At 36.8% G+C, this 25,627-nt stretch overlaps 1 long non-coding RNA gene across 1 annotated transcript in view; it reads right to left on the bottom strand.

Annotated features, from left to right (window-relative positions):
* Positions 1 to 25,627, bottom strand: part of LOC308180428 — a 63,033-nt gene that overhangs the window by 10,465 nt on the left and 26,941 nt on the right. Inside the window, exons 3-5 of the long non-coding RNA XR_013940946.1 lie at positions 24,254 to 24,366; positions 9,740 to 9,905; positions 8,214 to 8,294 (exon numbers count right to left, since the gene is read on the bottom strand). This is a non-coding gene — a long non-coding RNA (uncharacterized lncRNA). The remainder of the gene's footprint in view (positions 1 to 8,213; positions 8,295 to 9,739; positions 9,906 to 24,253; positions 24,367 to 25,627) is intronic.

Raw genomic sequence — 25,627 nt, 5'->3', positions numbered from 1 at the left:
CTCTTTATTAAAGCATTTTATTATTAATATTTTTATTATCTGTGATTTGCTCTTGGCAGACAAACTTTCTATCTAACACAAAAATGAAATAAGGCTGATCACATAGAACCTGATGATCCCTGTTTTACCATTTGAAGAGGGAAAAACACACCATTTTCTTCAAATTTTCCCCTTTCACAGTTACATCACCCTTGCAGGTTCAAAAGAGCAGAATACCTGTTGAATTCCTTGTGGACCAACACCAAAACTGTTTCACAGAAATGCTAGCAAAGTGTGCTCCAGTACTAGTTACATGTTGTCCCCTTAACGGTTTCTATGCTACTTAGGCTTCTCAGCTTCATCAGTGAAAACAGATCAGGGGAAAAACACTTAAGTCTATTTGGAAGTAGCATCTTTCACAGTATAAAAAGTATCATTTAAAGAAGTACTAACTACAGCCAGTTTAAGTACATAATGTAACTAATATTAACATTAGCTTAATTGAAATTCGGAACACAACTGAATTTATTTATTTATTTTATATAACTTATAAAACCTTTTTGATTTTTTGGGGGTCAAAGTACATGGCATGGATGTGGCTGTGAGAGGTTTGACTAGATCCATGGTAAGTAGTGACTCTAAAGAGACCTAATAGTTTGGTTCTAAACCACATAAAAGTTGCATGACCACAATGAATTACAGCATTAACAATCAGTAGCCTGAGAGAAATTAAACTGTAGTGTTGAACCAGCTTCTAGTCTTCTAGGTCATCCCTTTGTTTCCCCCAGTGGAAACCTATTACCAAAACAGCATTAATCACAAATCTTACGGTACTCATCAGAAAAATAAACAAGAATGGGCTTGGAAACAATTATTTTCACATTCCTACAGTGTGTGTAGTCACCTGTGTAAAGTCAGAAACAGACAACATCTTTGCAGGAAGAATCAGAAAATAGGTCTGTATTTATGTGTTTTAAATACAAAACAGAATCATCACTTCACCACTTCTTTATAATTAAACCCTTTATTAAGACACAGACCAGTTCTGCAAGCGTGAGGTAAAGGTTTAGAAAGAGCTTCATAAAGCCTTGTGGCAAGGCCAGGACTCTTCAGTCTGAAGCAGGGCATTCCTGTTCTCCCAGAGACGGGCCATATTCTCAGTTGGGGCACAGCAACAGAGCACCATGGATGTGAATGAAGACTCCATGGTCAGACATACTGTATCAGTGTACACTATAACTAATATCTGTCTTGACAGGGCCACTTGATGGAAATCTGCTCTGCCAATCTGGTGCCTTTCACAGTTACTAGATATCCACCAGTTTTGCTTCCAGTAAATTACATTCACCATTCACCATTTTTCATTGCAACATTCACCAAAAATAAACAAAATAAAAAGTTGTCCAGTACTTGTGTCCTCTGTCAATTCCACAGCTAAAAGTCTAACTCTTTCAGTCTTATTTCAAAAGAAGCCTTGCAGGTCTTTCAACAAGAATGTTAAATTCTCCCAGAAACAACTACAAATATTTTACTTTGCAAGCCTTGGTGCCCTGTTTGCCTTTTTTTTTTTTTTTTTTTTCCAGTTGCACTGCAAGGGTAGCATGTGACCACCTCAAAGAGTAATGCATGCATATCTTTCAATACTTCCAAATATCTTTCCAATACTTCCAATACTTCTCCCTGACATTTAGGTTTCAGCAAAGCTGAAACAGTATTTATTTTTTACTTTGCTCCTCAAGTCCATAACCTTCAGTATTCAATATAAAGTCCACCCATCATCTGTTTCTCCATTCCTCAGGCTTAACCAGCTATTCCAGTATGAAATCTTTCTGCATACTGCCAACATCACTTTGCATCATGAGCAATTCTCATTAGCATGCTCTTTATATGAAAAGTATTAATAAAATATTAAGTTAGAAAAACCTCAGGAGTGATCCTATGGAAAACTTATCTATTACTTTCTTTGTCTCCAAGACCAAACCTTTTGCCAATTCATTTCTGATCTCAGATTTCTGCTACATATCCCCATTTTCTTCAATATAGTTAACTTTCTGTGTGGTACTATTTCAAATTAATTACAGAAGTCCACACAGACTAAAATCTCATATTTCCCTTGCCTACAAAATCAGTTACTTAAAATCTTCATTTAATGAAAATATCAGGTTATCTGGCATGATCTTGCTTTAATAAACACGTGCTGTGATATATCCCATCTTCTACATGCTGCCATATTTCAGTTATTGTTTCAATAAAAGCTCATTGAAATGACACAAATTGCTGTGGCAGATTTAGTCTGATGGATAAGCTTCAACAAAGTAACTTCATATCTTTCAGCTCCCATCTTAAAGTGGGAATAACAATGCAGTTTCTCTGAGAAGGATGATGGAAAAACACCTCTAATACAATTACTATTATCTAGTTTTTATCAGTTCTTCTTTATATTGCATGCTTTTCTAACCCAAGTATTATTACTATGCATCACAGACAAGTTGCAAGTGCAGTATTGCCATCTGAGTAGAGAAACCTAAGCGCTTTTTAGCAAACGCTAAAACCTGGCAAACACTAAATATTCAGCCTTAAAATTGTGATTGTTATTAGTGATACTGTCTTATCGTGTAGCAAGCATTTCTGTAAAACATCCTAAAATAACAGTACTCCATAATCACTGCTTGTTTATGAGAAAAGACAACAGCTGGATTCAAAGGAAACCAAAGAAAATACCATTTTAAACAGAGGTGACTGTAAAACCTAACTTTTGTGAAGTTCTTACAGTACTGCAAGAGGGAAGAATTTTGAGCATAGATGGCATGAAGGTCATATTTTTGTAGATATTTGAGAGGGGATTTATGCGATAGCAATAAAACATGAGCACTGAGGTAACTGGGGTTGTTTAGTCTGGAGAAGAGAAGGCTCAGGGGAGGCCTTATTGCTCTCTACAGCTACCTGAAAGGAAGGTGTGGGGTGCTGGGGGTTGGCCTCTTCTCACACATAACTAGTGATGGGACTAGAGGGAATGGCTTCAAGTTGCGCCAGGGGAGTTTATTTTGGAAATCAGAAGACATTTCTTAGAAAGAGTAGTCAGGCATTGGAACGGGTTGTTCAGGGAAGTGGTGGAGTCACTGTCCCTTGGGGTGTTTAAGGAAAGGTTGGACCTGGTGCTTAGGGACATGGTTTAGTGGGTGACATTGGTGGTAGGGTGATGGTTGGACCAGATGATCTTGAAGGTCTCTTCCAACTTTAATGACTCAGTGATTCTATGAAAAGCTTATGGAAGCAACTAGCATTTGGTTGATCTCTCTCTGCCAAAGACCAACGAAAGGAGCCTCCCAAACTACTTTCCTCAGGTGTTTCCATACTTCTGAATAAGAAGAGGCATGCCCGCCCACCCCACCTCCTGTCAAACAGGAAGTTTCCTAGTCCCTAGGTCTCGTAACCCGCACCTTGATGGTTTCTTATAGCCAGGCTTATACGGGCTTTCAAAGCATTATCATTTTCCTCTCAACACTTTTCCCAAACTGTAGTTCAGCATAGCCTGCCAACTGGTGCTGTAGTGGGACTGTAGTGGTCTTACTAAGGTGGGCAGCAAAGCTCCACCACAGCTGCTTTCTCACTCCCCCTCCTCGAAGGGGAAGTGGGAGAAAATATGATGCAAAAGGCTCAAGGTTTGAGATAAGGATGATTTAATCAAAGGGACAGGGAAGAGGGAAAACAAACAAACAAAACAAAACAAAACAAACAAAAAACAAACAAACAAAAAAAACAAGCAAAGGCCACACGGAAACACAGAGAAAGAAAAGTAATTATTCTCTACTTCCCATCAACGAACAATGTCCGTCCATATCCTGGGAAGCAGGGCTTCAATACACATAGTGGCTGTTTGGAAGGACTGATGTTTTCATAACAAGAGCCCCCCTTCTCCTTCCCCTTCCTCACCTTTTATTGCTGAGTGTGACACTACATGGCATGGAATATCCCTTTGGTTGGTTTAGGTCAGCTGCCCTGGTGATGTCCCCTCTCCATCACTTGCCCACTCTCAGCCTGCTGGCTCTTGGGGGGTTGAAAGGAGTTCTGATGTGGTTCCAGTATTGTACAGCACAAAACTCTGATGTGATACCAGTGCTGTTCTAGCTACAAGTGCAGAGCACAGCACTGTATGGGCTGCTGCAGGGAAGGTTAACTCCATCCCAGCCAGACCACCACACAGCCTTTGTCTAAAGATTCAGCACTGCTCATACCCCGAGGGATCCCCCAGGGCTGCTCTGAGATGGGGCACACTCAGAAGTAGGCCTTCATTCAACTGCAGTGACTTTTTCAATAAAAGATTTACTCACTGCTATTTCAAGAATCATGAAATGGTTGAGTTTGGAAAGAACCTCTGGAGATCACCTTGTCCCTGCTCACTCAGGGACACCTAGAGTGGGTTGCCCAGGACCATGTCCAGGCAGCCATTGAAGCTCTCCAAGCAGGTAGATTCCACAACTTGTCTGGACAACCTGTTTAAGTGCTCTGTCACCTGGACAGTAAAAAAGTGCTTTGTAATGTTTAGATGAAACCTCCTGCATTTCAGTTTGTGTCCATTGCCTCTTATCCCAGCACAGGGAACCACTGAAAAGAGCCTAGCTCCATCTTCATTGCCTCCTCCCTTCAGGTATTATTTCCACTGTATCCTTTCCTGTTATTCATGAGCTCTGAAGCAGCCTCTTCTGAGTCGAGGTTACCCTCAGCTCCCTGATCTACCCCATAGGTAACCTTCAACCTATCTTCACCAACCCCTGGCAATTATCCAGTTCCATAACTGACCCATCAAGTCTTCAGGACCTGCACAAAAAAGATCTCCACATCTTCCCCTGCTGTACATCCTACAGATCCACATAACATCCAATTTCATGATCAGCTTCAGACATGTGTGGCATAAAGCCAAGCAGCAGAATCTGAAAAGAAGGTGCTTCCCATCTTGTTGTCCCTTGTGCCCTTTTCAAGCACTCATCTTATAGAAAATACCAGAAATTAAGTCAATGCAATGAGCATTAGAGAATGAGGATCGATGCCTGAATGAGCACAGGAGATGAAAGCAGCTATTTGGCCCCAACACAGCATGACAGCAGTATGAATGTGACACAGAAACCATCAGTCCACCATGCCATTGGTGGGAGAGGTATTATTTTGAAGTGACTTAAAAGAAATGCCAGAAACAGAGCTACTCCTGGGACAAGAAAGAAAAAGCAATTTCACATCCTACTGGGACAACAGTGAAAATCTGTCCAGAGGAGAAAAGCAAGACAACAGGACATTGAAAGGAGGGTGGTTTTGAAAGACGTGACAATAAGTTGCATGGTTGTTCTTGGAATCAGGAAGAGCAAGATTTACAACACAGTAGAATGAGGGAAATAAGTGTAAGCACAAAAGAACAAAAGCTGTGCACTGGATTATATATATAAATTATGTATATACATATGTATGTACGTGTGTGTGTGTGTGTGTGTTTTAAGGGCAAAAACTTCCCATACTAAAGGAGGTATGTTGACGGTTTTGGAGTTAAAATAGCAACACTTGCTTTTCTCTTGCTTTGAAAGCTGTGTGCCAGTAACACAACAGCACTCTGTGCCCACTTCCGCACAGCATAAAAAAGTGCATACCTAGAGAGGGACACAGAAATTGCACTGGAAGTTTATAGGTAGAGTATGTTTTTGAAACAACCAATCTTTCTGAAAGCTTACCTGCTTTTGTTTGTGACTATTAACTTCTAGGTCCATGAACTATAAAAGCAAACTTTAGGACAATTCATATCACTAAGGCAAAGTGGAAAGAAAAGCCCATCTTGTATTATATGGAAATAATTATCACTGCAATTTTTCTTTGCTATTACAGGAAAACCAGCATAACTCTAGCCAACACTTCAAAGAAAACAAAATCTCAGGGAGAATACTGCCAAAACACTGTTCAATGTCATATTAGTAAGTGTTTGTCAGATCTTCAAAGGTGTAATTAAAGACATGGCTTTTAAATGGTTAAGGTCATTTACAAATTTAGGCACTGGTGAATCTTTACATTTTCCTAGAGAGGGGCCTCCAGGAGCAAATTTCCAATTTGTTTGGACCAGACACTATATGTCACTTTTCACTTTCTATTTCTATTGGTAAATGTCTCAAGATGAGATCAAGGCTAAAATTTTCACAATAAGAAAAAAATCAGATCAAACAGTGTTTTATGGTTTAATGGTTTTATACAATAGGACAAGAAATGCAAACTTCCATGTGGAGTCCTTAGGCTTAAAAAAAAGGGGGGGGGGGGGGAGGGGAAGTAAAATATACCCAGAATTTAAAATCTTTTTTTATTATTATTATTTTATAATGGCAAGGGTTTCTAGGATTACTGTAATTTGGCTAAACCCACAAGGTGATGTAACTTAAAATGTAGTTATTTTTCTTCTTGTCCACGAAGAAATTCCATTAACCTTGAGCTTACAACGTCAAAACAGTAATGGTGAAATCTGCAGTTTACATTGCTCTTTGCACTTCCAAAAACATTTAGTAAAAATATGGTTGAAAGCAATCTGCAGAAAGTGTAGGAGTAGCTAATGGAAAATAATATGACAGATCAACACAAAAAGAGCCCATTTATCTGCCAACATCATTGTCACAGTTACTTTTCTTTTTAAATAAATTCTAAAAAAAAAAAAAAGAAAAAAAAGTAAGAAGTGCTAAACTTCAGACAGAAAGATTCTGTCCCATAAAACTAGGCCATAAACATGATTTAATACAGGATCACCTTACCTTTTTAATACAAATGTTTTTAAACCTTATTTTATGCTCCACATGAATTATACATCTGCAGTTCATATCATTTATAAATGATGTGGCCTTTAAGGAATCTGACAATGGACTGATCTAAGATCAAGGGAATGTTCTCCAAATGTATTTAGGAATAAACATCAATCTGACATTATAATTTTTCAGGCATTTTGAAGTGAAGTATCAATTTTATCAGATAATAATCTACTGGAGGTCAGTGTGTGTCAGTTTCCCATCATTTTCTATTACAGATATATTACAGAGAAGGTATATATGTACTGGAACAAATTTTCCTGGTGTAGTTATAGCTAAGTAGTCCTTCAGGAAGATAGCATAGATATAACAAAGTTGTTTAAGCTGCTCCTCTGAGCCAGACAAGTTGCAGAGAATGCACAAAAGCTTAAAGTCTCATGTTATGGTACTGTCTTAGCAGAGATGAACTAATGAAAAAAGATTGCTCTAATCATGGCCAGATTTCAATACCACCTCAGAAACACTGCAGTTTTCAGCATAATTACATATAAATATATATAAAATTTACAGAAATCACAGAGCAATATAGATAAACATGTTCAAATTTATTTCATCTTCCCTATGCCCTTTAACTCTGTTTGGGTGCCTCTTCTTTCTTTTTTTATGAAATTTACGCCATACCTTTATGTTCTTCCTTATTTCAAACTGTTTCACTATAAAGTGAAGTCCTTCTCTAGTTTATGAATGTAAACCAAAAATAACTGCAGTTACCTGTAATGTTTGGATTTTCTGCCCTTTAAACTTTCCATAAACTACTCTCAGTTCACACTGTTACAAATTATTTTTTCCAACTGCAAAGCACCATGTGAAAAAGAACAGTTAAGCAAAATGAGTTCGAAGGTGTCTCTTGATCTACATCAGTGTAATCAAGGTGAAAGTCTGCCCCATAACATCTGCTCACTTTTATGAGGGTAAAATACTTGCACAGAAATGCTACATTAAGTAAGTGAGATAAAGTGGAATATTGTCATGCAATCCTTTTTTTTTTTCCTTTTTTTTTTTTTTTTTTTTCCCCTGACCTTGAGATTAGTAAAATCAGTGTGATCTGCAAGGGCATACAAATTCAGACTTTCCAGATGCTGGCACTGAAATCCTTCTAACAAATGGTCTGTTAACCTCTTTCCAAGACCACCTGACTATGTTATTGGCTCTATACCTGCTAGGGAAAAAAAAATAAATAAAAGCAAATTTTAAAATATAAGTGTTGACATGCAAAACAGATTGGGAAGAAGGATCCTGCACCTGGCACAGTCTCTTTGAGTGGGTATGTAACTTTGGACATCCACATCACTTCTATGAGCACTCTTCCCTTGTCAGTCTGGTTTGGAGGCTTTTGTGGAGCTTCTGCTCCTTTTAGGCTGCTGGAGTGTGAAACACAGCTATAATCCAGGTAACAATAAATGCACTCACTCTCTCATCATGTCACATTACAAGACCGATGCTTCAGGGGATTCAGCTGGGAATCTAGTAAGTTCCAGGAAGATCTTCCACCTGTGAATGTGCCCAAACAGAAAAAAAAAAACCTCAGACCCACAGATTTCATTAGAAGATAAAGAACTAAAAATTTTCCCACAAACACTAAAAAAATGTTTTAGAGGCTCTTCTCTAAACAATTCTTAGGTGATTTATGTTTTCCTGGGAAAGAAAAGTTCTCAGCATATAACTTCCATATTAAAACATTCCAAGGGGACCTTAGGGCAAAGGAAAAGCCGCCTTTTTTTTTTTTTTTTAATAGAAAAACACAAACTTTTAGTGGTTGGGCTTTTTCTAATTTCTGTTTTCACCCTAAATAAACTAATTGCCTAAAATTATCATTAGTCTGTCATCTCATACAGCAACACTGGCTTGGTTTCATAGGTTAAGACATACGCACCAGTTGGGCTGCCACTGCCTCCTGCAACATCAGGTCAGTAAGTGGATATTTCCTGCAGGCTTTTCTAGCTCTGCACAACATCACTGAGAGAAATTCTCTAAACTCAGGTGCAGACAACAACAAGTGAGGTCCTTTCTGGCTATTTCATCTTTTAATTCTGGTATGGCCATGCCGAAGGTCAGTTTAGACTCACACTACAAGAAGATGTCGTGAGTAGGACGTACGCCTTCTGCTGCAAACCAGCTTCACCATACCCCAATGTACTGCAAGCTGAGCCACCCCACGGAGAAGCTGCCTTAGCCTTCCACAAGCTCTTAATCCTCAAAGACAATAGAGGCACTACAGAAGAAAAAAGGGAATGATTTTGCCCCAAAAGCACAATATCCAGAGGGCTCAGTCTGGTGCAACACAAACCATATTTTATCTTGTTGGCTGTTCTGTTTTTCCCACAGGGTACTAGCTATTCTATACATAGAGCACAAAGTGTGCTGGAAATGCATTAATGAATCAGACCTCGTGTTACAGTCATAGATGAGAAGCTGCCCCATTTCACATTTGGAAAAATAAGAACACACAGAGCAAATGACTTTCCCAGTTGCAGAATATGTGCATATCTGTGGCAGAGCTGGGAGGGTTTACAGATGATCACTCTGCTTGAACAACTGTCCTCCATCCTAACGCTCCCCAGAACTAATTCTATCCTGACAAACAGCAAAAAACAGACAGAAGTTCCTGAGAACAGACATGTCTAAAAAAGTCTTTGGCATAGCTTAAAAATGAACTTGAAGCTTTAAAAAGACAGTCTGGGGCTCTGGAAATGAGTAATGGGTTTTTAAGCTTCATTTTTAGTTTTTGTGGTTATACAGCAAGATTTTAAGTAGTAGACCAGCCCAGTCCATCTGGCTGTTCCTGCTGGTGATGATAGCAGTGGCCTCTGCTTATACATGCTGTGCTCATCAACAATATACTGCAGCTGACATGCAGCATACTTGCTTTTTGTTCCAGTCAGGCTTTGATCTGCAGCATTCAAAGATGAGCAGATCCTTTCAAGGTATTTGCAAACCTTGTCAGTCTGATTGTAGCATGACATTGACATTAGGCTGATTATTACTTGTCTGAGGAAGCACTGTTTCCGTGAACACACTGGCTTTTCTCCTGATGTCTAATGATCTAGATATCAGCACACAGTACTGTGGCAGCAGCTCCATAGCAAAGTCCTGGTAACATCGCTGAAACAAACAAACAAACAGAGTTAATGTTCTTGTAAATGTTTAAAAATTACCAACAAGATTTCAGGATAGCAGTGCTGCATATCTCAGATTGAAAAAAAAAAAACAAAAAAAAAAAAAACAACCTTACCTACTTCAACACTGACGTATTCAGTGTACTCGAGTAGGTACAGAATGTCTACTTTACCCAAATTGTATATTCATTATAAACTAGTGTTGTAGGTGGAAAAGAAACAAAGAAAGGGAATAATTGCTTTGGAAGTGAAAAGAAATTTTAAAAGTAATATTCTGTCTTTTTCTTTCCAGCGTTTCAAACCCCTACCACTGTCCTTTTAATGTCTTCTAAATAAAAATAAAATAAAAAAAGAAATCACATAATTTCAATCTGAAATGTCTAGATAATGGTAAAGATATAACATTTGTGGACAAGCCCAGTGTGTCTGCCATCTTTACAGAAAGTCATGGCAAGCTCAAAGCAAATGCTGAGTTCCACTTCATCATTCAACAGCTCCTTGGGAACACTGGGCAACTAAAATACCTCTGAATGAAAACACAGATCAGCTCCTTCTCCCCTCCCTATGTATAATGCTGGTCTCCAAACAAACAAACAAACAAACAAGTTAATTTTGAAATAATCCAAAAACAAAAACGGAGAAAAAATGTGGTCTACACATAACTAAAGATCCTATTCAAATTTCTGTTCTCCACTAATACCTTTAATTCAGGTAAAGGTTGCCCTGACTCAGACCCCTCAAGTGAGGGCCAGAGACTGGAGGAAACCTAGATCTCCTCAGAATCTAATCACATTTTGGCTGTTTTGCAGATTTTCTTCCAAACAGAGTGGAAATGTTTAAAGGTAAATGAGCCAAAGTCCTACGGGCATCTGACAAGAAAGCCTCTGGAAGAGAAACTTTTTCCTGCACAAGAGCAGCTGAGCTAACAAAGTAAGCATTACTTTTCACTGAAATACTTTGCTGCAACCCTCTGTTTATTTTAGCATTATCAAATTTTCCAGTAAAATCTTTGGGGATATACTCCACCTTCCACGTGCACATATAGCTTCTATTAACTTCAGTGAAAGTATGGATCAGGACAGGAAAAAATCATGATGTAAAAACTTTGGGACCTTCCCCCATACCTGCATTTGTCATTTGATTAGTTCTAACAAGTTAAAGGGAATTCAGAAATAAAACAAGTATCCAACAGAATGAACAGGAATAATATAAACTAGTGATTGTCTCTCAGTCTTTGACTGTGAAAGACTAACAGACATTTCTGCCTACTGCATCTACTGCAAATTATACTAATAATAAAGGTAAAAAGGAATTACTGACAAGGAAGGGTAGAATAAAAGTTAGAAAACAAAAGAAAAAGTCATTCCTCCTGCCCTTACTCAAATAATATTCTAAATAAAACAGTGATTTCAAGAAAAGAAAGGTCTTATTCCATGAACACGAATAAGCACAATCACATTTTCAGAGAGTCTTGACAAATTCCAGGGTACGTGTCCTTCTTCATATGTGTAACTTCTCAAACCCATGAGTGTCAAAAAAGGAATTAGTATGATGAATTGTACCCATGCAAAACAGTTTGTGAACTGGATCTAACTTGTGCACAGAAGATTAAAGAAGAGAATACCAGTGTTATTTATTTAACTATTGAATTAATCCATCTAATAATGTGTTTTTATTTCTATACCCAAATCTAACTGACACCAGAAGCACCGGGAGCATTGCCTCTACCTGCTACAGCTACGCTTGCTAAACAGTTTTCTTCCATATCCAAATGACTGTCCCAGTTGTCACTTTAAAAGTTGTACACTTCAATAAAATGAGCTTATGCCACTAGCCTTAGTTCCCAATTGTGTTCTTTCCCAAGCAAAATAAACTGAATGCCTAAAAAAGCTGAGCTTGCCTTTTAAAAATTTATTTAATTTATTCATTATTGCTGATGGTGCGTGGAGTAAATTGTAGCTAACTTAAAACTCCCATCGTTGACTTATTTCAGTGTGTCTTGGTGGTTTTTAGAGACAATCCAGGAATAAGTAGGACACAAAATGAAACATATTCAAGCCATATGTTTATTTTTACAGGGTGACTTTTACCAAATCACTTTCTCCCCACCTCTTCTGCTCTTTTTGCAGTGTCAGTGTCTCATGCGAACCCCCCTAAACCATCTTTCACACTCCTAATTAACATCCCTGAATGAAGAGGAACCAGACAACATTTATTCTTTAACCATGCTCACCCCTATAATGCCTTTTTCAGTGTTTTCCAAGGCCTCTCTCTCCTGCAGAATAGAAGTAATCAGCCAAAATAAGGTCTGTTACATATGGGGACAAAGAGTAGTATTTGCTTTTATCTGTTTCTCAGTGCAAACAAACAGAACACCTTCTTTGAGGTAGATGTGCTGCACCACGATAAATAAGGAAATACTTATTTTTTTGAATAAAATTACTGACTGAAACAAGGGCAACCTGATTTTTTTTATTACTATTTATTTTATTTTGGAAAGTAATAGTAACAGATACTACTCCAGAACATTTACATATTAGAATCTAATGCAATTTATGAATGAGGTAACAAATTAGATATACCTTTAATAATTGCTTTCAATACAAGTGTTAACCTCTATACAAACCCATTTTGCATCATAGCTATCCCTCTTGGCGAGAGACCAGAATATCAGAATAGTCTCTACAAACTATAATCTGACTTTGAAAATAAAAAATGGGCAGAAAACAGTGCTAAAGTTTTTGATATTTTCTTAGATTGCTTCAATCTGTCACTCCTGCTTGCAGATTATTATCCAAAATATTTCAAGGAAAAACACACACAAAAAATATTGTTTCAGATTATTCCAGATTTCTATATGAGGATTTATTATTTATTATTTATTTTTATAATTGTGAACATTTTATACATCTTACTTTATCTGATTAAATCAACCTCCTTTATGTTAAGCTTGAATATAAAGATGATAATTTTCATATTAGGAGAGGGAGTAGAAAGAGGTCAGGATACGTCCTAACAATTCATTGCAACTGAAAGACTACTTCTATCTGCAGCAGTTATGTGCAACTACAACTACAAAAATCTTTATCATTCTTCCTTTGGCCTCATTAGTAGTATTACACTATTTCCAGCTTTAATGTTGTCATGAATTAGTACAAGGTCTACAGCACTAAGAAAGACTTTAATGGCAACTGCTGAGCAGAATGTAAAACAAGGGGAAAAAAAGGAAGAGAAAGAAACAAAGCTGGTGTTGATCTTTTGACTCTACAAGGCTCCCCATAAAGTCCTCACCACTCTACAGACGTATGTTTAAAATCAAAACCTTTTAGCAAACTGATCACTTTTCTTATACTTCACCTGGCCACTTTATGTTTTATATTTGGAGAACTAATAAACCCTTCCTAAGCAGTCAAGAGTCATAAGACCACTGAAAGGACGTCTGCCTCTGGGACCTTGCTTGAGAGGTGCTGAGTACTTGCAGCTCCCGTACAGCTCCATTGGACCTGCTCTTCAACTTACTGTCAGATTCCACTTGCACATTTCTGATTATGGCTCAATGTTTTTGTGCTTTTACAGCCTCAGACCTCAGATTCAAAGTGCAAAAGCAGTCTTCCTCTTATTTCTTCAAATTTTCATGAATAGTCAAATTGTTTTTGACTAGAACTTCATTGGTTTCATAATCCAGTTCATCAGAAAAATAATTTTTAAATATATATTATATATATTTTAATGAAGGAAAGTAAGATATGTTAAATTTTTCCACTGACTTCAGTGGACTTTGAATCAGGCTCATAAATGACTGTGAGAGGTGGGCTCAATACTCAAAAGAATTTTTATAATTTTTTTAACCAAACAATAACTAACTGAAAAAAAGTAAAACTATCATACAAAACAGAATATAATCACTCCGGCAAATGCAATAAAGAACTGCAAATATTAACACTAGCAGAATAAATTTAAAGATGTTTAGTATGCCTGCACAACCATTTTCTGAACTACCATTGGCTGCAATTGTTAGCTAGAGGGATCAGTGCAGATATTTCTAGCTTGAGATGTATAACATGTTCCAAGTTATTTGTCAGTTGTAAATATTACATTTTTATGTGGTTATTACTTGCTCCCTTTGGCACCCAAACAGTTATCCTCAGCTGGATTAAAAAATACATACATATATATGTATATATATATATAAATTCAACAACAAAAAACCTTCAGAACTCTTAAAACAACAACAGCCATTAATATAAGTGACATTTCCTTTAAAATGTCTCCTTCATAAACAGATATGCCAAGTACCTATACCCCAAGTCCGCTGCAAGAGGAGTTTAAATCTAAGAAGTCAACTCAAATTCTAGATTTGCTTGCTCTGGGACTCTTAAATAAATAAAACACTAAGATATACTGCAAGAAAAACAAAGCAGCATCTTTTCACATCTGCAAATGCAGCTTGCCCTCACAATAATCTGCCAGCAGTGGTATAAAAGAGCAACAAGAAATAGCAATGTTTGACTAAAAGCTGGTTGGCATCTCATTCAAACACAATACAACAGTGATGTTGCAAGAAAAGACAGTTCAAATTTTTACATCATGTTCAAAAAAAATGACATTAGAGAGTAGCTATAGATGCATGAAGACCAGTTGAAACTCTCAGAAATAGCATACTTTAGATACTTTAGCGCGTGGAAACTATGTACAATAGTCAGGGATGCGCAGACAAATAGGAGAGAGAAACGAGTGAACATACTATATTACTGCTACTCTTCTTAAAGTGGTGGTGAGGATTCCATGTACATCCTCAGAGTAAAACAAATAATGGAATCAGCAAAGCTTTACTATAAGGAGCAAATTGTTATTCCTTTACTCAGCATTTATTTTTTAAAAAATATGCTTCACTCTTTCAATATTCACATGACCATTACATTTACAAGTACAGTAACTCTCCTACCCTTTAGCATTATAAAGGAGGGAAGTGTAGGAAAGGAAAAAAAAAAAAAGTCAGATGTCCCCAGATGAATCCCTGCTGTGCCTACAGACACAACTCAAATTAATGGAAAAAATATTCAGTAAGTTACATTAGTAAATGAAAGCCAGGTGAAGTTTGTAATGAGTCAGGGTAATTACAACAGAATTCCTCCAAGTTGAAGGTCTCAGCGGCTGTTGGCTCATGTGATACAGCAGCTGCTCCAGCCCCACAGAACAAGTGCGATGATGCTTTGTCATTGACTTTTTATTCTTTTCCAAACCCTGTTTCTATTAAGCTATCCTCTCCAGGCAGATTTCCTTTATTTTTGCTATTAGTTTTAAGTATACTGTCCAGTGTAATTTCACGGAGCTATTAGTTGTCAACATGGACTCAGGGGAAAGCCAATTAACATGAAAGATTTAAGACCATAAGTGTTCTTGATGAAATGTGAGTTCTTGCCTGAGTAAAAAGCGTTCAGTATAGAGTCATCCCAAAAGACAGGCACATTTTTGTTACCTGTATCACAGAAACATACGAGCTAACCAAACAAGAAGTTCTTGCTTACAGCGCTGTCTAGTGCTTTGCAAGAGTCATCCCTACACTGATAAGGCAAGGCAATGAACAGATATGGAGAGTGAAAGCATCAGGGCCACAAAGAATGGCAGTGGCAGAATTTCACCATGGTCCAGGCTTTCCGCCTCCAACACAGAACCGCACTGATAAAGTATGCCAATGTCCACACACCACAAATAGAAGCACCACCTTCAAGGCAAGGCAGATATAGATTTGGTTCAAGTGCAGCTTCCAGACTCTGTGGGGTATAGGTCCCAGATAAGATTGTTTTGAACAGGTTTTCAGAGAGCTATGAATTATTTTACTGGTGCTGTCTTGTTAACATTTCTTTCTGTAAAAGCTCCTTCTACAAACATCCTGTGCCTGATTGAGAAGACAATAACACATAGATAAAAATAACTGTAAACATAAACATTCAACATTTCACAAACTGTGACGATTAGAGCAAAAACATATTCCACAAAATTTTCAGTACTAGTTTCTTGGCTTTTCCACAGTTTTAATGGCAGGATAAACATGATTTTTTTTTAATGACAAAGTAAACATCCTTTCAGATAGTAAATAGCAATAGTGAAATTTTGAAAGCAGAATGTGTAGGACACTTGAAGAGATCGCGCACGTCAAGAAAAGGGGAGAAATGTTGAGATTTACAGTGTGTAAATAACCCTACGTTGCAAAGAAACAAGGTACTAAAACATTTTAGAAATATCAGCCAAGTGAACAAGAAAAAATAACTGATTGTACCAGAAGATTTTAAAAATGCAGTTTCAATTGCCACTCCCTGTCTCATGGCACAAACCAGCATCAAGTGATTCTTCTGAGAATCCTGGTGAACAGTCCTTGTCAATGACAGCAATAAAATTCCCTATCATTTAATGGAACTGAGATATTGCCATTCTGACATTGATATAAAGAAGCATGATGAGGCTTTCTAAGTCCCAAGGTTCTCCACAGCTGCAGAGCTTTGGAAAGAGCTGTCGGTTTACTACACACTGTACATGGCAGGAGAGTTGTGATCTTTCAAGTGCAAACACAAATAATGCACTGAAATCTTGCAGAAATAATGCACAGAACACCACTTCAGGAGGAAGATGCATCTCCCTCTTTGGAGGTTTTCATAACCCAACTGAAAAAAGTACTAAGCAACCTGCTCTAGGTGACCCTGCATTGATGAAGGGGGTTGGACTAGACAATTCCCAAGGTGCCTTCCCATCTCATCCCATCTCAACTGTTCTGGGATTACATGAAGGTAACGGTAACATCAAATGTTGGAAGAGAAGCATTCTATACTATTCTAAGATAACAATAAGAGAAATTTAATATAAAATCACTTTATTATCTCTTAAATTCTTTTTATTTGTTTAGGTCAAAACTTTTCATCTGGTTAGGTTTTTTTTTGTTTTGGTTTGTTTTTTTTTGGTCTCCCTTTTCTACCCAGAATGCATCTCTATTAGCGTTTAGAAATTAGTAACATATTTACTACTTAATTACAATGTCTTAAAAATCTTGGTGTATATTTCCCAGCAGGGTATTAGAGAATTATATTTTTTTAAATATGGAAATTTTGTTGGCTCTCCAAAAGTATGTGCTTTCTCAAGACAAGACATAAGCAAACATGGATGCCGTGTTGGTTAAAATTGCAATATCAGTTTCAACTATGATCTAAAAGGTGATTCTGCATGAACTTTAATGCCATATTTTTTTTAATCAATCATCTCAAAATAGATTTTTTCAGCCTAAAATACAGTGTGATGTCATTAATGGATCTTGAAAAAAAACTCAAGACACCTGTTTACTATCTGTTTAGAAGACATAAAACACATACAGATACTCATATCTGCAGAACAGATATTGAATGTTGGAGGATGGGAGAGGAGCATTGGTGTGACTGAAGCAACAGACTGCCTTTGAACAACAAGCAAGATGGTGTTTCAAAAATATTTTCTCACAAGAGTGAAGCATTTGACACTCATCACATACAAGCCCCATCTTCTCAACCCAACCACTGGTAAAGGAGCATGCTCTCTTTTTGTTGTATCATTTTTTCCTTAATATTCTTACCTGAGAACTTAATGATGGAAAAAAAAAAGCCAAAAAAAAAGCCTCGTGACATTATTGAATTGCATTTACATTTTAATAGCAATACTGTGAATCATAAGCAGCAAAGGTGTAGTGTAATGACACAGGTCAAAGCCACTTGAAATCTCTGCATCATTTCAAGGGGATTTCTTGCAGGGCATGTGGATCATACAGCAGAAGTACAAAGTTTTTACAATTAGAAACATTCTAAGACAAAAGTTTCAAAGTATTTCAGATGTGTGGGCCAAAAATTACTATAGATCTTTGACAGCGTGGTTGCATAAATTCTTGAATCAGCACTAGATCAGCACTGAAATATGCTATCACTTCAGCAATATCTTTTCTGCCTGATTTTCCTTCAGATTTTCCAATCTCAATAGTGTTCTAGAAATGCATGTTCAGATACATCAGATACGTCTAGAAATCACACCAAGGTTTTGTTAACTGAACTTCATTATGTATTCATATATATGGTTTAATGTGGGCGTATGTGTATGCAGACTTGATTCTCTACTTTGAGACAAACAAGCAACATGAGAAAAGGCATTACTACTACAGTGAGACAACATTACACCACAGTAAATTAGATGATCTGCAACTAAACCATACATTATGAAACCAGAACTCTGGAGTTTTTATTCTGAATTTGCAGAAGTTAAAGATTTTAAAAGTCTGTGGAATATATTTTTAATTTCCGAAGGATATTTTAAAATCCTTGATAAATTCTTTTTTTTTTTTTTTTTTTTTTGGCAGTTAAACAATATATATTTGTGCTCACAAGTTTAGCAGCTCAAACTCTAGATTAGTTTTTAGGTAATTCATTAAAGATACTGTTGAAACAAAACACGGTAGTAAGTACTTACTGTCGGAAGTGCTATTATGGTATACAGGAGGGTTAAAGAATGAAAGGTCAAAGTTTCCTGTATATGATATTATTTTAATAATGAAATAGCTCAAGTATATGAAATTAAATCCTTAAAGGAGAACTTTAACATCAGGTTTCCAGTTATTTATAAATATGTAAACAACAAGGGGCTTTTAATAGAGTTTTAGGAAACAGGCAAGCCGAATACAGGATTAAGCTTGAAAACATGCATTGAGATCTGTTTGAGTTCCAGTGATTAATAATGATTAATTAATAGAACTGCTAGAACAGAACTGTATTTCATGTATTTTTGAAAAATGTGTCCCATTTATTACAGAATGTTTTCAAAATGATTTTTTTTTTTTACTTTGAAAATAAATACCTATTATCTTTACCATGTGTTGTGTCTCTTTTGAGGAACAAAGCTACAAAAAGAACCTTTTGCAGAGCCAAGAAGTAAAAACATTAAAGTTGATGATACTGCTTGTAACTATCAAATTCCAATTAAAATATTTTTCTCCCTCATTCCCTGAAACACTAAAGATCAAAAAAATCCTAAACTCTTATAAGATGCCCGTACATCTCACTGTCAGCTGCTTAGAAATATCACATAGGCTTCTCCCGTATTTTTTACAAATAAGGATAAGGAAACACAAAAACAAGATATGCAGAAATATAAAAATATGTTAATATTTCCACAACTGAAACAATTTCAGATTTATACAAAAACTAAGGTGTGAGATGAAAGCTGAATGGCATATTAAGCTTTGTTTCATAAGTCCATCAAACCATATAGGTCTATTTCATTTCCAAGTGACTGTAGTGGTCAGATTTATCTCTGATCTTTTTGCAAAACTAAGTCATTGTACCATGATGTTTCTGAGGAAGTGTGCAGAAGGAGATATTAGTGTTCATGAAGTGCTAAATGAGGCTCCTGGAAACTTGTTATCCTGTAAGATCTTGGGTGTGACCAAGATTAGTACAGGTGGAGGAATGAAGACATCAACTGTGCACTACTACTGCCATGATCTTTACTCACTTCCTCAGAGCTGATATTTTCTAGAAAATTCAAATACCATGATGGCATTATCCAAACTTGACAATTTAGGTTATAAGAGGTAAGAAAGTGATTCAAAGAAAAATCATGCAAAGAGAAATCTTACCTGGATAAAAATAGAAGTGATGGAAAAATAAATTGAAATAGAGAGGTTTTATCTGCTTGGTTTGTTCTGTGGTGGTGCAGATCAGTTTGCAAAGAGCAGGGCTTCATATTGGGATTAAGGGACGGTTTCAGAGAGACTCTGAAAACTATCATGATGCAAACAGAATGAAATGATTGATCACAAGATTTGGGGGACACTAAACCAACACCAAAATACATAACCTAGCCTTCAGCTACCTTTCCCCAATACACAGCCCACCTACTGTGCTTTCTCCTAAACTTTGAATTGCTTGTATCTTCCTCATGAACCTTTTGACACAATCCTGGGAGTCATCAGTATCCCTGCAATCGTTATATTCCCAGTTCAATACATGCCCTCTACTTCTATTCATCCCACTGCCCCAGGCTGCTCTGCTGTGTCACTGCCTGGTCCTGAACTGCTGCATCCTGTCATGGTGCACTAAGAAACAGACAGTGCTTTTAGCTGAAGGCTGCCTTTAACAAATGGGTAGGAAAACGCCTATACAGAGATGTTGCTAGGAACTTATAGACTAGAATACTCTATTTCACAGAAAAACACACCTTTTAAGCTAGAACCAGCAATACTTAACAATACTAAGTGTAACATATGTCCAGATGTAAGCCCAGACAGCCATGTCCCTCCAGCCCTGCTGGTCATATGGGCAGCCTGCTTTCTGCCAAGTCTATGGTAAGAGTGTATTTTCTCAGTGCCCCAGAAGTTTTCTTCCTTTCTGATTAAAGTTGAATTTGCCCAGTGACCACAGTAGCGTGCAGTAGCACTGCCTATGCTACGGCAGGATGAAATTAAACTGTAACTAGACACATTTTAAATATTTTGCTGTCTAATATAGGTATTTGAAAATCCACCCTGAAATCCGTATGACAGGCAAGTCTGCCCACTACAGTCAAGACAAGCTCCTTTGCTTACACGTATGTCTGAGATAAGCCTACAGATTCATGTCTCATTTTGGAACCCTAAGTATCATTTAATTGCTTTATTTTTTTTCCCCTTTGTTCTTGGTGTAAAAACTTCAAATGTATGCTGGAGTGGTTATAACTAGGAATTAACTGAAAGAGCAGTTGCACTTTATATTTTCTAAAAAGCTTCTTTTTTTTTTTCTGCCACTGCAGCCTTTTCTGCCTGCCTGCCCGACCAGTGATGACAGTGCACTTTCTTTGCCTTCTGGGCCCCTTTTGTCATTTAGGTTCAAAATTCACCAGGAGATGCAGGCAACCAGGAAAGTTATTGATCTCTGCTAGACAGCAGAGATGGTGACTCAGCGTCTGCACCAAAATATTGCCTTAAAGATAAGCAATTAACCTGATTAACTACCCAAATTATTTTCAGGTAATTCTGAGCATTCCCAGCATATGCTCCATATACGCCTCTGAATGTTTGCCGCTGCATCTCTCTGCTGCATTCATATTTCTCTGTCTGGCAGTAGCTGTGTATGTAGACTGTTAGATGGATTTTTGTAGATAAAAGCAATGATGAACAAAACTGCATCTCCCCCTGTTTTGGTATTCTGTGACATTCCCATCTCAGCAGACTGTGTCTGGCAGTCTCACAATGAAGCACTGCATGTGTCAGGGAGATGGATTATATCTGCAGTGTCTGAATTTCAACCCTGACTATATGAGCTCCTGCTTAACCTTACCTCAGGGATCTTGAATTTTGTGTCATTGAATTAGAACAGCAAATATATATATATTTATATCCTGATTATGCGACAATGCAAAGATTTAATAGCTTGAGATGACAAAATGAAACAAAACCATAACCTTCATACATATTTGGGATATAGCATATTTATTCTTTATCTTGAACTATAAAGCTCAAAGTATCACAAAAATAAATAAATAAATAAATAAACCAACCAAAACACTGATACTGATACTTGCATTTTGGGGGTGTTTTGTTTAGGTTTGGGGAATTCTAAAAGAAATAAAAATATGTAAAAATTCCTTTTCAGTGTCCTTAGCAGATCAAATAAAAATGAGAAATAACTGGATTAATGTATCCCTTTTTCCACTATCTGAAATATGGACACCAGCACCATTGTGCAAAAATTGCATGAAATAAATTGATTAATCTCATCTCCTACTGGCTAATTAAAACATTGGTGCTGTAACTCATAGCTTAGCTGAAATTTATATCTAGTGTGTGTATTAAAAAAAAAAAAAGAAAAGAAAAAATGAAGTGTCTGGAAAATTCAGTCACAGATAATAGCGTGAAGTTGCAGACAAAGTCATGCAAACCAGAGCTGCACATTATTTTCCATGAAAGACTGCTAAACTTAGACCTTCGGTATTGTAAATTCAGGTCTGGACAGAAACAGAAAGATAGTAAAAGTGCAAAGGCTCATATTCTTCAGTTTCTGAACGCAGTCTTACTACATGGGAAATAGCTTCGTCCATTTGAGGTTGATTTGGACCTTCTGAGCTATGAAATAAAATGTATCTTACAGGAATTTAAAGACTAATAAGTGTGATAGCTTGAGTACAGCAATGACTGCAGATGAAAGGGAAAAGCTTAATTAAATATGATTGCATACACCTGCAGTTGGATATCTCCTACTGTTCACAGTATCAAGATTGATTCAAGAATGGAAACATCAGGATAAAATGCTTACAGTTTGTTTCAGCTTTAGTTTCTCCTTTGTAACATCTCCTAATTAGCAAAACTCCTTCCACCAGCAGTTTTTAAGAACTGCAGTGTAGCTTTTTCTGAGAGAGAGCTATAATGGTGCATTGGGAGTCCTTATCACTAATCTAGAAGTCTGGGCTGGGTTTGGGGCTTAAACCAGGATATAGAAGATTACAGCATCTCTTGCTGATTTTGTTTGTTTTCCTTCCACCACCACCCTTTTTAAATTATTATTTTTTTTTCCTTCAAAATTCAGATCACTACAAGATATTGAAAATGCTAAATTAGCACAATGTTGATTTAAAGACAGTTTAATTCATCTTGGTATTTTCATTTTAAAGTCTGTTTTTAAAAAAAATATGTGAAAATAGCTCCCTGGTTCAATAACATTTTTTTCTTCCACAGTCTTGAATCAGAGAGAATAATATCAAAGAGAAAGTTAGCACTGCAGTAGTCTGTGAGTACAGTACTATACATGCATCTCTGCACACTCTACATAACTCATTATATCAGAACAGATTATTAGAAATACCTGTAAGATAATTATTATTGGAGACGTAGTTCATAAAATATGTCAGTATTTTTTCTTATGCTTTGTTTGCAAATAAAGCTTATCCACCCTGAATCACACATTCAAAAATCCAAAATCCAGTCAGTGCAATAAGGAAATATTCACAAAAAAAAATACAGAAATGGCCTTATGCCTTAAATTGTACTTCCTGACCCACCTCAGCAGAAATGGAGCTCAGGAGCTTTCCAATCTCCTGTGCAGTTTAGAGCAGACATAATGACACATGCCTCAACACATGACTCAAAGTCTGACAAAGTGTCAGTGTCAAGTAAAGGATGTTTTGTTCTGACTAGTATTCACAGGTTTTCAACTGACACCTGTGTTGCACGAGTGTCAAATGTTTTGCTGGATATAGGAATTTATTATCACATTTTTCCTAGGCAAAATAATCCTGAAATAGGCATGTAAAACCCCACTCCATGTGTGCTAAATGTTTATTGTCTCACAATCCAATTGACAGCAAGTAAATATATCTCAGAACACTGAAGTTACTACCCTAATTACTTATAGTAAAATATTACTTTTATGCTTCCCTGGTATCAAAGGGAGAAAGAGGAACACTGAAAACTTTTGTAGGATAATGAGACTTTCTAGTTTACCTCATGGCTTAAAGCTGTATATAACTTGAAAAGAAAAATAATCTGTACCACTGTACACTGAACCATGACTGTCTGATTAAACTATTTTTGCATTTCAACACCAATACCATGTTTTTGTTTTCCATTCAAAACAACCTTATTTCTATAGCTGCTCCACGTTCATTTTTCTTATTCCTACAATCTAGGAATCAGGCAAATACCAATCTACAACCTCATACAGTCATATTCCACAGCCCATGGCTTTCTCTTGACTAACTGAAAACTCTGCATATCTCTAAAAGCAGTAACGAGTGCAACACATTCAGAAGTCTTTGGTGACCTTATTTTAGTGACAGGCTTGAGCACTAGAGACAACGTGATACACTTGAAGATCAGTGACAGACTCGCAATGTCACCAAGACTATTTTTGACTGTCTCTGTCCTCTGAATAGTATGAAAAGCTTCTTCTACAGGTTATTCCAAGACTGCCTATATTGCCTCAGGGTATACATTGCCTTAGTAGTTTATTTAGTCATATCTGTTATGAAAACACTGATATGTTCTTTAATTTATATATGGCTCCCAAAGGCATTTAATACTCTCATATGCTTTTGGGCCAAACAATATTGGTAATATCTGCCTGGAACTAACAGCAGCTGCTTTTACAGTCATCAGATGGTTTGGGTTGGAAGGGACCTTCAAGATAATTCAGTTCCAACCACCATGCCATGGCCGCATGCAGCCTGGCTTTGAATACTTCCAGGGAGGGGACATCTACAACCTCCCTGCACAACCTGTTCCAGTATCACCCAGAAGACTGAATGGGTATTCATGCTCACCTTAGGAAGCACTTATATTTATTTCTACTCTCATACCTTGTTTCCCTCTGAAAAGATGCAGTGCACCGTTGTCTCTTTCTTAGTCTTTTAACTGCTTAATAAGGAATATTTTCTGCTACTCCAGTGTTCTGTTCCAGGTTGGAAGGGACCTTTGAAGATATCAAAAATGTTATAACATTGAATAACCTTAAAATACATTATTCTAGTTTTTCTGGTCACTAATTTAAAAGCTAAGTTAATCTAAGGTAATCATTTTTTTCCTCGTGTAGTTTTTACACCAGTGTTTTGTGGAACTGAGCATAGACTTATTTCAGGACAACTTTGTGGCAATCAGATCAGGTACTGCAAAGCCCAGGATTATCTCCTTACCAGTTTCTCTCAGTTACTATATCATGACTCCTAGAAGATGTTATAAAGCTTTCTGAAAAAAAAAAAAAAATAGAAAAAAAAAAATAAAATAGAAAAAAAAATAAAAGGATGGTATTATGTGAAGAAAAGCAAATGTCTTCTTTAGGACATGTTAGGCAAGACAGATTAGCAAAGGCATTCAGGCAAGTGATATACCAACAAGAAGAAGAGAAATTAAAAAGTTCCTCAAAATGTTGTTTATTATTTCTTCACTACATCTTCCTGTCTCTGGAGACAAATGGTCCAGACTCATCCAAGAAGTCCTCTACATGCAAGTTTTAGTGTGCTTTTATTTAGAAGGAAAAACTGGGTGAGCAACATCTAAAGATCCATACATATCCACAGTAGCAGGATTGTCAAGACACAGGAGATTTTTGTGTGCATAAACATGCTATGCCCTCCTTGATTAATTGGAGTATATATGCTTGTTCACATACATACATACTTGACAGGAAGAATACATCAGTGGAAGGATTAAACTACCCTAACCAAATGGAAAAAAGGTAGTATAAATGAAGTGTAGCTCTTCACTCTTTAAAGGTAAATAGTAAGACAGTTGCATTCAGATTGTTAGAACAGTGGAAACTTTCCATCTTCAAGACCATCACCTGATCATAGGACTTGATTTTAGTCTTTTCCTTCAAACCTGTAACAGAGAGAGAATGTCAAAGCCTGCAAGAAAAGCCTTTTGTTTGTTTGCTTTTGTTTTTTTTCCTCCCCATTTAGAATTTCTTCCTGAACTTTGTCAGCTACAGAAAGGAAAGTGCATTATAAACAATGTTTGACAGATGGTCTGGGGGGCTTCACTATAGTTTCACTTTCACAGAAGAACTATTTAGAAGATTTTAAAAGATGAACAACTGTAACCAGGAAAAAATCAGCCAACATGACCTATGGAACACAGTATCTGTACTAGGTTGTTAAGACTTTGGAGTCTTCCTAATTATCTTTAGAAAGACTTATCATTCCCCCATGATTTCTCTCTGGGAGAAGTCAGTTCTA

Source organism: Anser brachyrhynchus (assembly GCF_964034855.1).
Source record: "Anser brachyrhynchus genome assembly, chromosome: 1".
NCBI classification, from domain to species: Eukaryota; Metazoa; Chordata; class Aves; order Anseriformes; family Anatidae; genus Anser; species Anser brachyrhynchus.
The sequence above is the reverse complement of the archived record's forward strand: the minus strand, read 5'-3'. Positions and strand labels throughout refer to the sequence as shown.